Source organism: Giraffa tippelskirchi, chromosome 4 (assembly GCF_054371585.1).
Source record: "Giraffa tippelskirchi isolate mGirTip1 chromosome 4, T2T-mGirTip1v1.2.pri, whole genome shotgun sequence".
Classification (NCBI taxonomy): Eukaryota; Metazoa; Chordata; class Mammalia; order Artiodactyla; family Giraffidae; genus Giraffa; species Giraffa tippelskirchi.
In genome coordinates this window covers 185769232-185783080 of record NC_137278.1, presented here as the reverse complement: position 1 = coordinate 185783080, position 13849 = coordinate 185769232, and the positions used below count along the sequence as shown (strand labels likewise).

The window sequence follows — 13849 nt, the reverse complement described above, 5'->3', positions numbered from 1 at the left end:
TCAGTGTATTTAAGAAAGCTATCAAGTAGATGAACTCCCCTGTCTTACTCACACCCAAAACCCATTGACCAGGCACCTGCTGTCATGTGACCTACTGCGCTTTACTTTCCTCCTGGTATTTAGCACTACTGGCTCAGGTTCTTGTTCATATACTTCTGTCATTTGTCTCCCCTCACTGAGATGTAAGCTTCCCAAGAACAGGGACCTCCTCCGACCTGCTCACTTCCGAACTCCCAGAGCTTAGAAGAGTACCTTCCTCTCCTTAGGAGATGCTCACTATATATTTGTTGATGTTTGTAATAAAAGTTCTGTGATAAACAGATCAGCAATTCATGCAAACACAGCATGTTATGCACTATGTCTCGGGTACCTTGCCGACACTCGTGTGTTTATGGAACCTTTAGGGAGGGTCAGGGGAGAAAGTGAATAGTTGGAGCCACAGAGGGTTTTTCCAGGTGAATGCCACCAAAGGCAGATGAGCAGGAGAGTTTAGGGTGTGAAAACTTTGTTGAAACGTTAGACCCTTGGACTTCAGGCTGGGAAGAAAGGAAATGGAGCAAGAAGGAGTCTGATGAACTTAGAACAGAGACTCTCCCAAGAACAGACACCCCACAGAGGAAGAGTAGTTAGACATGCATGCTGGCGGTTGGGGGTTGCGTTAATGTACTGTGATCGCTGATGTTGTTGATTTCAGATTATGTGCAGGTCATGGGCATGATGGGGTCCCGGGATTAAGTTCCGTCAAGTGGTTGAAGGACCTTGAGGAGCAGGGAATAAACAGCTGTTGTTTGACAGAGGCGAAAAGGACAGGTGGTGTCCTTAAGGGAAAGTCCTTAGCAGCCAGAGTATTGGGGTAATGCTTTGAGAGGAGGTTTGCTAACAATGGGGCTCAGCTGCCACAGGTGGTTTAGTTTACAAGATAGAGGCAGAGTGGAGGCTAGGTCAGGGCCAGACCCAGCAAAGTCCGGTAAGGTGAAAGTTGCATCAAGAGATGGATTGGGAAAGGGAATGGAGATGGTATGAACTTGGGCATTGAGAGGCTCAATGGATTTAGTTTCAATAGAATCCTAAAGAAAAGTGACCCTGCCATTGACCAGACAAAAAGCCATGTCTCATTTGGTCAAGTGTGGTGGTCAGCCCAGAATTTCTGGGCCCTGACTATGTGAAGGAGATCTAGGTAGACATCTGTGAACTCCAAGAGTTTATATACTAAACAGGTGTGTCCTGATTCGTTACTGCAATATTTTCATTATAAGTTCTTCAGAATATATTAAGTATCTTCTTAGAATTAAAAATGACATTTTCCAAATTAAATTATTAAAAAATGTAAAGCAATGATATATACAAATACTAAAGGACAGTGATTTAATTGGTTTGTAGAGTACTATTTATCAAGTCTAAAATCCAAGGATTAGGACTTTCAGATTAATATTAATCTATTTTTGAGTCATAAAGTTTTTTACATAGGTGTTAACCACAGTAGATATTTTTACATGTAAATATTTAATCTCTTCTTTTTGCTGTCAGTCATTTTGAAAGTCCAAACTGTAGTGAACCAGAGCAAAATTTCATAATCTTTAAACCACAGAGTTGCCTAGTAGGCAACAAAGTAGAAATGACAGCAGTCAGGATTTTACAAATTCCCAGAACCACCTGGCAATAATTTTAGGAAGAGCATTTGACTATAAGCTCATAAATAGGGACTCTGTGACATGACTAATTAGTAGTAATTTCTTTCTTGCCTTCAACCCTTTGGTCAGACTTGTTCCATGGAAACAAGCAAAGCAGGTTAAAATAATCTATATAATTTAAACTGTCTGCTTGTGCAATACAAGTAAGTTTATTTTATGCAATTAGCAACAAATTGTCTAAATTCTGTGAGCCAAATATTTATTTAACTACTACTTGTATCTGATGCTAAGTGCTTTTTAAAACTTTTTGAGTATGTGTTTTACTCATTACGAAAAATCTAATATAGATTTAGATGAAAAATCTAATATGGACCAAATGAGTATACAGTTTGTCCAATAAAAAGAAAAATACATTGATCACTGCACAAGATAACTCATCTTTAAAGAGAGAACATGTCTCAGACCTTTGAAGCCCCCTCTTGCCCCTCCTTGACTCCATTTCTCTGTCATTACCCTTACCACCCTTACCCCCACAGGCAACCACCACCCTGAATGTTTATAACATTCCATTGGTTTTCTTTAAATTTTCACCACATATGTTTGAGTCAATATACAGTGCATGGTTTAATTTTCCTGGTTTCTTCTTTTAACTTGATAAAAGTGAATTCGTTCTGTATGTGATTTATTTTGTTAAACATTATTATTTGTAAGGTTCATACCAAATTGATGTGGCTCATTTTTATGACCATGTATTAGTTTAGTATATGTTTGTTTATACCATAAGCATTACCCATTGGTGGACATATGTTTGCTATTTTATTTTATGGCTTTATGTGAGCGTCATCAAATGTCTCCTCATGCTCATTTGTAAGATTACCTCAGACATAGAACTAGGAGTATAATTGAGGCGGTAAGGTACATTTCAGCTGCATTGAATAAATCTAAATTGTTTTCCAAAGTAGTTACACTGTTATACTCCCTCCAGCAGTATGAGTTCTTATTGCTTCATATCTTTGTCAGCACTTGGTATTGTCCAACTTTTATATTTTTTGCCAGCCTGGTGGTTGTCAAATGTTTCCTGGTACAGGCTTTTACTTGAATTTCCCAGGTTAGTGAAATTAAGCATCTTTTATTAGGCTTATTGTATATTTGTGTTTCTTCTTCAGTGAAATGTCTGTTTATATCTTTTGTTTCCTTTTTTATCTTTTATATCTTTGTTTCCTTTTATATCTTTTGCTGACTTTTTTCTTCTGATCATAGGAATTTTTTGTTTGCTTATTAAATATAGATAGTAATCTTTTGCAGGTCTGCTGTTTGGTTTTGTATTGTATCTTCACTTTTTTTTTAAAGTTACACTCCATTTATAGTTATTATAAAATATTGGCTGTATCACCTGTGTTGTACAATATATCCTTGTAGCTTATTTTTATATGTAATTGTTTACACCTCTTAATCTCCTTCACCTAGCTTGCATCTCTCCTCTTTCCTCTCCCCACCGGTAACCACTAGTTTTTTCTCTATATTTGTGAATCAGTTTCTCTTCTGTTAAATTTACTAGTTTATTTTTTAGATTCTACATGTAAGTGATATCATATAGTATTTGTCTTTCTGTCTGACATGGTTCGCTTAGCCCAATATCCTCCAAGTCCATCCATGTTGTTGTAATTAACAGAATTTCATTCTTTTTTTTTTTTTTTATGGCTGAGTTGTATTCCACTGTATCTGTGTATACCACGTCTTACATCCTTTCATCTGTTGATGGATACTGAGGTTGTTACCATATCCTGGCGGTTGTGAATTGTGAATAACGCTGCTACGAACATTGGGTTGCAGGTATCTTTTCCAGTTAGTACTCTTGTTGCCCTCACTTTTTTAAAGGGATTTTTTGATGAACATGTACGTATTTGTCAATCTTTCTATAAGTCATGAGAGGAATTTTTTTATTGTTTCTAGTCTCGACGTTCTCTTCTACCCTTTGTTTATATTTCTGGTTAGTACCTCCAGTACAATGAAAAGTAGAAATAACTACAACTCTGACTTTAACTGCCTCTAATTTTACCATTAAGAATAATATTTAATGAAGATTTTTGGAGGGTGTCTTTTCTAGATTAAGAAAAGGCTCTATTATTCCTAGTTTGTATAAGAACTTCTTTATGAGTATTAAATTCTATTAAATATTTTTTCTGCATTCATTGAGCTAAATTTTTTTTTTTTTAGTTTGCTAACTTAGCACATTACTGTGAATGGTGTTAATCCATTTGTTAATGGTGAAGCAACCTTGCAGTCTTGGAATAAACCCAGCTTGGTCACTGTGTACTTTCTTTTTTATACATTGCTTCATTGGGATCATTGGTATTTTGTTTAGGACTTTGCCATTTGTCATAGTAGGTGAAATTGCCCTGTAAATTCCCAGTCTGTGCTATCATTGTCTGCCTTTGATACCAGTGTTCTAGCCTCAAAAATGAGTTGGAGGGTATTGGACGTTGTGTGTTCTGGAAATGTTTACATGAGACTGGAATCTGATACTAAGAAAGGTATATTATTGTAATTTTCAACTGTTGTGATGACTTTTCATTTTCTCTGAAGTTCTGTCATTTTTAAAAAAAATTTAAAATTATGTTATCAGATGCATTTAAGTGTAAAATTGTTATGTCTTGTTAAGTGTAGACTATGTCATCATAATGAAGTCAACATTCCATTGGGAGTTAACCTCTACGTCCATTTTTACTAACGATCTTGCCTGTTTGTTTGATCTTAATGTATCGTGTGTGTGTGTGTGCACATGCTCACAATTATGCCCAACTCTTTGTGACCCTATGGACTGTAACCCACCAGGCTCCTCTGTCCGTGGAATTTTCCAAGCAAGAATACTGGAGTGGGTTGCCATTTCTTGCTCCAGGGGCTCTTTCCCACTCAGGGATCAAACCTGCATCTCTTGGTCTCCTGCATTGGCAGGGGGATTCTTTACCATTGTGCTGCTTAGGAAGCCTCCTTAATATACCAGTTTAAATTTAGTACTTGCCTAATATAACCTTTCTACTCTTTTACTTTCAAAAAACCTTTGCTTATTCATATGATTTGGATATGTCTCTTTTAAATAGCATGTAGTGGATTTTTATCCAGGTGGGCAAAGTTTTATTAGCTTATATTTAACTTCAGTTCAGTTCAGTCGTTCAGTTGTGTCCGACTCTTTGCGACTCCATGAACTGCAGCACGCCAGGCCTCCCTGTCCATCACCAACTCCCAGAGTTTACCCAAACTCATGTCCATTGAGTCGGTGATGCCATCCAGCCATCTCATCCTCTGCCGTCCCCTTCTCCTCCTGCCCTCAATCTTTCCCAGCATCAGGGTCTTTTCCAGTGAGTCAGCTCTTCACATCAGGTGGCCAAAGTATTGAAGTTTCAGCTTCAACATCAGTCATTCCAGTGAACACCCAGGACTGATCTCCTTTGGGATGGACTGGTTGGATCTCCTTGCAGTCCAAGGGACTCTCAAGAGTCTTCTCCAACTTACATTTATTTGTTTGTTTATTGGCTACGCTATGCAGCATGTGCAAACCCATGCCCCCTGCATTGGAAGGCAGAGTCTTAACCACTGTTACCGTCAGGGATTCCCTTATAGTTCTTGTGATTACTGGTGTAGTTAAAATTATTTCCACCCTATTTTGTAGTTTCCTCTTTTCTACTTTCTTGCTTCCTGGTGTTTTCTTTTGGAGGTCGGGGAAGGGTTTGTTTTTAAGAGGGTAATATTTATAATCTTTTACATTAGACCCAAAATACTTAGATAGTATAGTAGATAATAAATTTTCACATTAGTAGTTGACTTAAAAGAAACATAGATTGTATCTACCACAAGTTCGGTAAGAATTTGTTAGAGAACAAGCCAGATAAAATTCCTTCATAATTTTGGAAGAAGTCATTCTAAGGAGGAGCACTGATCTTTTTTTAGTGAGAAGAGTTAAATTTGTTGGTTGAACACTTTTTGTTTTTTGGTTTGTACTCATTGATGGAGGCAGCATGTTTGGTGTGTTTTAGATTTCAATACTAAAGTCTTCTGTCCGTAGTCTGATTATTTATCATCACTTCCAGTGATTTAAAATAAAATGTCATTTGTTTTATCAGGACAGCAGGCAACTTTAAATGCCTTTGTACTAAGATCTGTACCTTGTGGACACAAAGAAATGAAAGGCTTTGTCCTGAGGGGTTCTTACGGCCTAGCGTTATCTATTGATGTTAAATCAATGTCAGGTAAGAGTCAGGTAAATGTCAGTCAATGTCAGGTGAGAAACCCCTTTCTTCGTATGTCAGTATTGGGGTAATCATCTGGGTTTATGTGCGCATGGTTGAAACAGAGAGAGGAAAATGAGGCAAAGGGGTGAGAAGCAGCAGTAAGGAACAATCAGAAAAGAATACTACTTGAGGTATGCAAGGGGATGGAATTACCTATCTTTAAACAGATTCTTTTGAAGATGTACATAAGAACTCTTGGACTTACCTGAAAGTTCATTGTCACATGCTGGGAAGACCTCACAAGCTCTATGTTAAAGGAAAAAAAACAAAAAACTGGCGTGTTTTTATCTGATCAACTGTTTACCTGGCGAGAAGGAAGTCCAGACAGTTCTAAACTTGTTTTGATCTTGAGATTAAATAAAAATGCTTTTATTAGATGCTTCTGAATAATGAACCCGACTCCATCTAGTAAGAGAGGCCCTGCCAGGAATGGAGGAAAAGCAAGGTTCTTTCCTATCAAGTCCTTAAATCTTGGTTTTTCCTAAGATCCCGTTTGTGTACTGCTGCTCTGTTAGTCTTCAGTCAGCCTGATTATTGCAGTTTGGGGACCTGTAGATTTTTTTTAATAGCTTTGTAACCCCCAGGATCAGGACTTTATACGTAAACTACTTAAAATCACATGGAATATGTTTTCCTCCGCAAAAGAAGATAGCAGTTTAAAGGTGTGAATCCAAGTCTTGGGCATACAGTATTATTACTCTTGATCTAAAATTTGTTACTGCTCTGTACTCAAGATTGCACAGGCTTCATTCACTTTGGTGACAGGATTCTATCAGAGATAGAATTACTTTCTCTTAATCCTCATAATAAATCAAACCCATGGGAGAAAATACTAAAGGTTTTGTTGGCTTCTGTGGCACTGAGTGTAATAACACCTTCCTGACCCAAATATCCTGATATGCCCTGAAACGACTACGTGGCTCTCTGAAATTAACTCATCTCTGATTGAAGATCTTTGTCTTCAGACATTCCTGAAAAGTGCTCCTTGAATGAATGATCCTTCTGTCTCTAAGAGTTGATATTGGCAGACCCAGGTGTACAGTGAAGGTAATTTTTATAATTAGTACTTTTGTTTGCTTTTTGAGAGAATTTCCTGTATTAGAAAGTAGAATCTCGCGTTTTGAAGTTTCTTATTTCAGTTCTTGCCTCTCAAAGTTAGTATTGCACGGACCTCCCTGGGCGCACATTCTCTTAATTGTCAGAGGGATCAGAAGGTTAGATAGGACCATTTCCTCGCTTTGTATTTGTTCCTTTAGGGAACAGAGCCAAGGTAGTCCTTCCAAATTCTGAGAAACAGAACAGGAAGTAATTGGAGATTTTTATACAGCAGTGTCGAACTTTGGCTTTTTACTTTAGAAAGCTGGTTGTATGGAGTTTCTCTGGTCAAAAGCATGTGTTTTTGGTGAAACTGTATATGACACTGAATTCTTACGTTTTGATTTTGGTAAGAAAACACCTAAAAAATCCAGGATGCCATGTAGAGTAAATGCTTCTAGGATCTAAAATGATAATACTGCTGTGAGTTCCTTAATGTAATCAACTTTTAAGACTTTCCTGTTTTTTCAGTTTTATTGGTAGATAATTAACATAGACTAAGACTTTCTTAAAACAGAGCTTCCAGCATTAAGTTTTCCATTGTAGCCTTCTCACATACTTGTTTGGTCTGAACTCTGGTTAGGAATTACGGTTTTGTTCCCTTTTTTTTTATAGAACATGAAAATTTATGCATTTATTCAAAGATTTGAGCCCTCAGTTTATGTTAAACACTGAGCAAAATAATATTTATTATATATTATAACAAATAACTAAGTATATTATTTTGCTTATAATAAATATATATGTTGATTTATGTATTGTGATCCCAGGTCTAAACTGACCTCAGGCTGTACTGACTTGCCTCGTTATAAAGAATAATTAGCCAGATAGACTTGGCCCTGACCCTTACGTTACAGTCCAAACCCAAAACCCCTGACATGGAATTAAATTACAAATCAAAAGTTTTAAGAATTCAAATTATTTTTTAATTGCATGAGAAAAGGTGAAATTAACTGAATGTGCTACATAATCTGCCAGGCACTGAGATGCAAAGATGAAATAGTCAAGGTCTACAAACTAGAAAGTCTCAGAGTTTCATAATAGATTTTGATAGTTATTACTTAGGAATGTATCAATATTTATCCAGCACCTACTGTTCGATAGGTATGGTGCTAGATGGTAGGGATAACGCATTGTATGTTAATAGTGGGAGGGTTTTTTGTTTATTTGCTTTTTGTTTTTCTCAGATTTTGAGAAAACAATTATTTGCATTAGAGGCAGCATTCATTTTTTACTTGTTATTTTAAGTTCTTGTCTACTTGTTATATGTAATATATACTCTTTATGGAACGCTTACTAGATCCAGGTGCTCTGCTGAATATTTATCTGCATTACGTCATTTATTGCGTACATCTATGGACCTGTCCACCAGTAATTGAGCACTTCTGTGCCATTTCGTCTCCCTAAAAATGAGAAGTTCAAACCTGAGAGAACTGGCAGAGCTGGTATTCGAATGGGAGATGGGTCGACAATTGTGGGAGTGACCCCTACCGGAAAAAGTTGTTTAGCAGTTGAGTTTCTTGATGCTAAAACTTCCACCTACAGTAAAGTAATCGATGATCAGATTATTAAGATTCACCAGATCAAAAAAGAGGCAATAGAGGATTTGTGATGTCCAGCTATGGAATTTATTCTCATTTCATGTAACCAGGGTATCTGTTGGGTTGTTCAAAAAGTTCGTTTGGGTTTTTCCATAAGATCTTACAGAGAAATCCAAACGAACTTTTTGGCCAACTCAATATTATGGCCAGCTTAAAAAAAAAAAAAGCACACTTCCATTCATTTCAATAAATACGGCTATTGCTATAAACCTAGGGTTTAAGTTTACAAGAAAACTAAAAATAATAATCCATAAAATTAGCTTGAAAATTAGTGTATATCCTTATAGCCAATTGTCTTGCGTAAAGGTAGTTATCTTACGCTTGATGGCATTAGAAATTGGTAGCTTGAAGAAGGTCTGCTTTTTAGTAACGTTTTGAATTTCTTACAGATTCTGGGCTTCCAGTCACTTCCCAGTTCTCCATTTAAGATACTAACAGAGTGGTGTCTCCTGCTCTGGTGTTATCCTAGTGTTGCTTGTCTGGTGTTCACCTGCTCCAGTGTTGCCTGGTCTCCGTCTGAACATATCCCTGGCTCCCTGATTTCTCCTGGAGTAGAAACCTTGTGTTGTCTTTGAAGGGTGGAGAACAGCATTTTTGGTGGTTGTGATCCCAGGTATAAACTGACCTCAGGCTGTACTGACTTGCTTTGTTATTACCCTAAATTATCTTTTGACAGCAAATCAGGTATGATTTTTAACTTGACCATCTTTTTTTTGTCTTTTAAGTCACTTGCAAGTGATGAGATGTCTCTCTTGTCATTTCTGCTATTAAATGGCATTAAATTAGAATCAGCTCCTGAATCATTCAATTGATATTGTACAACTTAGACTATAGACCAGACAATAAATTACCGAACCAAACATTTCAGGTATTTTCTAGCGTGCCTTTAACTTTCTCTGGGCAGAAATGGGGATTCTCAGCCTCTGACTATCAAAAAAGGGTTTTCTTACTGTTTAGTAATACAAATTAAAACACAGCTGGGAATGAAGTAGTTAGCCCAGTCTCACAGATATTAGCCTCCCTCTGTTTATTTCCGCCTGTTTGTATTCCTGGAAGCAAACAGCTGTGCATTCAGTTTTTTCCCTTTATTCCTTTACTTAAGATCTGACTCTCAAAAGAAGCAAACTGGGCATTTAGGCTTAGAAAAATTGCCTTATCTCTCTTAGGTGAAACGATGATTTATCCATAATGTTAAAAATATTTTTGAAGTAAATTTACCCAGAATTTCAGCATCACCTATTTTGGTAATCTGCTGTTTTCACTTGATGGTTGTTGTAACATTTTCTTACATGTCTATAGAGTCATTATCTGCCTGCCAGTGCAGGAGACTTGGGTTCAATCCTTGGGTCGAGGAGATCCCCTGGAGATGGAAATGGCAACCCACTCCAGTATTCTTACCTGGAAAATTACATGGACAGAGGGGCCTGGTGGGCTGCAGTCCATGGGGTCACAAAGAGTCAGACACAAATGAGCACGCACTCAGAGAGTCATTATAATGTTAACCTCTGCATAGGATTCCATTGTTCAACATTTCATTTAAAACTCTCTGTAGTTCACTTAGTTCCAAAACTGCATTACCTTTAGTAATGAATCACATCCATTTTAAACTTTATTGTTCAGATGTCTTTTCTGGACATTGTACTGATTAAATATTAGTATTCTCTTAGAGCCATTAATGCTATGCAAATTAGCATAGGTTTAAATTTTCAGTTCAGTGAAAATCGGGTGTGAATAAATGAAAACTTTTAATTTGAACAGTTGAAATTACTACCCAAAGTATGTGAAGTGTGTCTTAGTATGAAATCCATACAAAGCCTTGAGGAAAATGTCAGCGACCTTAGTGAGTTCATTTTTTATCTACTGAGCATTGTTCATGCGTATCAATTTTTATGTAATTGGTAGTAGTAAACTTTATCATAGCAAGTTGATGTGATTTCTTCAACTGATAGTCTGTAGTGAAATTAAGGTGATTTTATGGTATGGCATATCCCTGGGTCAGGAAGCTCCCCTGGAGGAGGGTATGGCAACCCATTCCAGTATTCTTGCATGAAGAATCCCATGGACAGAGGAACCTAGAGGGCTACAGTCCTATAGGCTCTCACAGAGTGGACATGACTGAAGCAACTTAGCGCACACGCAAACACATGTGTCGTAGGGCATAGTTGGCTTGAGCTTCCCTAGTGGCTCAGTGGTATAGTACCTGCCTGCCAATGCAAGAGATGGGTGTTCAATCCCTGGGTTGGGAAGATCTCCTAGAGAAGGAAATGACAACCCACTCCAGTATTCTTGCGTAGGAAATGCCATGGACAGAGGAGGCTGACAGGCTACAGTCCATGGGGTTGCAAAAGAGTCAGACACTACTTAGTGACTAAACAGCAACAACATAGTTGGCTTCTGTGATTTAGTGATAGATCACTACATATCTCTCATTTTAGTTAACATATTATGTATCTGTCATCCATGGACTTATTTTCACTCTATTAAATCTTTTTTTAAAGTATATATTAACTAACAACTTCATAATATAGTGTTTTCTGTATTTAGTCTATGACATAGAGACACCCCATAATCCCAGTGTTCTTTTTTTTTTTTTTTAGATAAAGTCCTTGCTATTGGACATGATAATCACTTTCTCCCCATTCCTATCATCATTATCATCATTTACCTTATAGTATGATTTTTTTTTCCTAAATCATAAATTATTCCTTTTCTTTTAAACCAAAAAATTTTTAATTTTAGTTATTATATGGCAGCCAAAATAGTATATTATGTGAAGTAAAATTTTGTTTCTGAGTATGAGAGAAATGCTCCTTCTGGAAAATACAGAAATTAATACTAAGAAATTACCTATACTCTACCATCCACATATACCAACTGTTGACATACGTTCTTTTCAGTTTTTTTAATATACATTTATACACCTAAGAGGGTTGGGATCATAGTATACACGTTCATAACTTGATTCCATTAATATGTCTGGGGGACTTCCCTGGCAGTTCAGTGGTTAAGACTGCAGACTTTCACTGCAAGGGTCATGGGTTCCATCCCTGATGAGGGAGCTAAGATCCTGCATGCTGTGGGGTGTGGCTAAAAAAAATACTGTGTGTGTATGTCTAAAATATTTTCTATTAAATACATTGATTTCCACATCTTTCCAGTAGCTGTTGGAAGAACAGTACATGCTGGTGATAAATTCAGGCAGTTTATATAAAGGGATGTTAAGAGAGCTGAAAAAATTCTTATGCTTTCAGTCCTTCTGTCAACAATTTCTTATTCTATAATGACAGTGTGGTATTTATTATATAGATATATCATAATATATTCCATTAATTTCCTACTTTCAGTGGTTAGTTTTTCTTGTCTTTTTCGTTAAAGCAATTTAATTCTGTGATAAACATCCTTGAACGTAAATTCCTTAGGAGTTTTTTTTTTTTTTTTAGACAAGTTTACTGTTGTAGAATTGCTGGATCAGTGAGTATGAATTTTAAACTTTTGATACTTTATAGTAAAGTATTTTAAAATTAAATTTAATGAGAGAGTACAAGGGCATTATAATTTTATTATTGTCTTAAGAAATAATTTTTTGCTACTTGAATATTCTGTGGTGGTTATATAGTAAAATAAAATCAATAGTTTTAATAGTAATAGCTCATATTTATAAAAGAAAGCAGTAGGATTTTTTTTTCATTTTATTTTTAAAAAATATTTATAAATTTTTATTTGGCTGTGCCAGGTCTTAAATGCATCACACAGGGTCACACGCTTTAGTTGTAGTGTGTGGGATCTAATTCCCTGAGAAGGGATTGAACCCAGCCTCCCTGCATAGGCAGTGCAGAGTCTTAGCCACTGGGCCACCAGGAAGTCCCTGTTTTCATTTTAAATCAATGGATTTGTTATAGAAACACATTAGTGTTTTATATTAGAAATGTTCAAAGTATTCCCTGAAGAAAGAGAATAGGAAAACTGAAGTATTTTTATGGAAAATTTTTCTTTCACTCTTCATTGTTTAAAAGAAAAACAGATTTCTCTTTCTGTCCCTCTCTCATAGCTTATTTTGAGTTAATCACTGGGAAAACACTTCAGTGAATGTCAGAACTTCCATCTGAATTGGCCAAAATATGTTTGTCTTTCCAAAGACTGAAATATTGATAACCTCACTTGTAAGAAAATCCTTAATGTGCTAAGAGCAGACAGGTTTAATAATTAGCTGCATTATTAAAACACATAGTCTCAGTCTGTGATTCCAGTGTGCCCCATCGGTTACTGTTTTAAAACTCTCAGACTTAACAGATAGCATCTTGCACAAAGTAAAAGTCAACCTGTTATAGATTTCAAAATGGAGCCTTGACTTTTCTAAAGTGTGTGTTGGCCACTCTTGCTTCTCTAGGATTAGCAGGTATTGAGATACTGATATGTTGAGAATATGCCAGTGAAACAATTTCTAGGAGCAAAAACTTTCTGGCATTACAAGAGGATTTACTATAACATATGTGCCTTTGGAAATTAACCAAGATTGAGTTCTGTATGTGCCAGCTTGGAAACAGAACTGAGAATGTACTTTGCTTCAGGGCATGGGGAAGAAATGCAATCTTGATTATTCAAATTAGATAACCCTTTAAAAACAGAATGAGTAGATTTTTCTGGGGTCAAAAAGTAGTCTTACTTTTGTTCCTGTGGTATGAATTTGTACACATTTATTTAAGTAAATGGCTGAAAAAAAATTAGTCATCTGATGTAAATCAGAGATCTTTTAACCTCTGAAAAGCAATTGTACCATGATGCAATCATCTTTGGGAAAATGCAGGAAGTTCACAATTAGGTTTATTGCTTTAGCAATTGCTTTGTGTTTATGTTGAAATACAAGTTTGTTTTAATATAAAATGGAATTATTATACATTTACCTTAGTTAAATGTTTTTCCTTATTACAGAACTTACGCTTAAGTAATTAGAATGAGAGTATATGTTTCTACTCCAGCTTTCAGTTTACTCCCACCGGAAAGTTTTTAACATTAAATTGCTTTATTTAACAAATATTTACTGAGCTCCTACTATGTGCTAGATAAACACACTCTGTTTTTTTTTCCCTGCCATCATCTTGGTAGATGATTTTAAATTAATGACCACTAATTTATTCATTATTCTTTCATAAGAAATAAGTTTCCATTTAATTTCAACTCTTCCGTATAAGAGTGTCATATTAAACCTTATTTTGGGAAAATGTTTTCTATTGAG

The 13849-nt window shown here is 36.1% G+C and overlaps 1 protein-coding gene across 13 annotated transcripts in view; it reads left to right on the top strand.

Moving 5' to 3' along the window:
- The window catches only part of PLEKHA5 (pleckstrin homology domain containing A5), a 256829-nt gene that overhangs the window by 20501 nt on the left and 222479 nt on the right, over window positions 1-13849 (top strand). Inside the window, exon 4 of one of the 13 annotated variants that reach the window (XR_014082637.1) lies at window positions 12057-12087. The exons of the other annotated variants lie outside the window; for them this stretch is intronic. The gene's annotated coding sequence lies outside the window, so the exon portion shown is untranslated. The remainder of the gene's footprint in view (window positions 1-12056; window positions 12088-13849) is intronic. 13 annotated transcript variants of the gene reach the window in all.